We start from the raw sequence: 1,643 nt of genomic DNA on the forward strand, positions 1-1,643 counted from the left end.
TTCCCTTGGGTGGATTCTTGGCTTTTCTCCCAGCATGGCCCCCAAACACCAGTTTTCACTTCCACCCCAAGCAACGAAACCGAAGAAACTGAGACGGACTCCTGCCTCCAGGCCAGAGGAAACGTCTGCTTCTCCGAACTTGCCGAAGGAAGAAGAAGAACAGCAAGAAGCAGTTGAACATATTGATGAAGTACAAAATGAAATAGACAGACTTAACGAACAAGCCAGTGAGGAGATTTTGAAAGTAGAACAGAAATATAACAAACTCCGCCAACCATTTTTTCAGAAGAGGTCGGAATTGATCGCCAAAATCCCAAATTTTGGGGTAACAACATTTGTTCACCATCCACAAGTGTCTGCACTGCTTGGGGAGGAGGATGAAGAGGTGCTGCATTATTTGACAAGAGTCGAAGTGACAGAATTTGAAGGTAGTAAATCAGGTTACAGAATAGATTTTTATTTTGATGAAAACCCTTACTTCGAAACTAAAGTTCTCTCCAAAGAATTTCATCTGAATGAGAGTGGTGATCCATCTTCAAAGTCCACTGAAATCAAATGGAAATCCGGAAAGGATCTGACAAAACGTGCAAGTCAAACGCAGAATAAAGCCAGCAGGAAGAGACAGCATGAGGAACCAGAAAGCTTCTTCACCTGGTTTACTGATCATTCTGATGCAGGTGCAGATGAGTTAGGAGAGGTCATCAAAGATGATATTTGGCCAAATCCATTACAGTACCACTTGGTTCCGGACATGGATGATGAGGAAGGGGAAGGAGAAGAAGATGATGATGATGATGAAGAGGAAGAAGGACTGGAAGATATTGATGAAGAAGGGGATAAGGATGAAGGAAGATGAAGGAGAAGATGACTAATGGAACACTGATGGATTCCAACCTTCCTTTTTTAATTTTCTCCAGTCCCTGGGAGCAAGTTGCAGTCTTTTTTTTTTTTTTTCCTCCTTCTCCTCTTGTGCTCAGTTGCCCTGTGTTTGAGGTCTCTTTTCTCCTTTATACCATGGCTCACAACTTATTTTGGGGGGAAATACCTTGAGCAGAATTCAGTGGGAAAAGAATCTCTACCCCCTTTCTGTTCCAGATTCATTTTTATCCCTTCCTGTCTCAACAAAAACTTTACGGAATCAACACCACCATGCTCTGTGGGAAAAAAGAAAAACCTTCTGCTCCCTTAGCTCTGCTGGAAGCTGGAGGGTGCTAGGCCCCTGTGTAGTAGTGCATAGAATTCTAGCTTTTTTCCTCCTTTCTCTGTATATTGGGCTCAGAGATTACACTGTGTCTCTATGTGAATATGGACAGTTAGCATTTACCAACATCTATCTGTCTACTTTCTCTTGTTTAAAAAAAGAAAAGAAAAACTTAAAAAAATGGGGTTATAGAAGGTCAGCAAAGGGTGGGTTTGAGATGTTTGGGTGGGTTAAGTGGGCATTTTGACAACATGGCTTCTCCTTTGGCATGTTTAATTGTGATGTTTAACGGACATCCTTGCAGTTTAAGATGACACTTTTAAAATAAAATTCTCTCCTAATGATGACTTGAGCCCTGCCACTCGATGGGAGAATCAGCAGAACCTGTAGGATCTTATTTGCAATTGACATTCTCTATTGTAATTTCGTTCCTGTTTAGTGT

At 41.6% G+C, this 1,643-nt stretch overlaps 1 pseudogene across 1 annotated transcript; it reads left to right on the forward strand.

The window, feature by feature from the left end:
• LOC309652780 (protein SET pseudogene) lies at window positions 1–856 on the forward strand (annotated as a pseudogene). The gene has a single exon. The product of its transcript is annotated as a protein SET pseudogene (transcript).
• The last annotated feature ends 787 nt before the right edge of the window (window positions 857–1,643 follow it).

Source organism: Balaenoptera physalus (genome assembly GCF_965194825.1).
Source record: "Balaenoptera physalus genome assembly, chromosome: X".
NCBI lineage: Eukaryota > Metazoa > Chordata > Mammalia > Artiodactyla > Balaenopteridae > Balaenoptera > Balaenoptera physalus.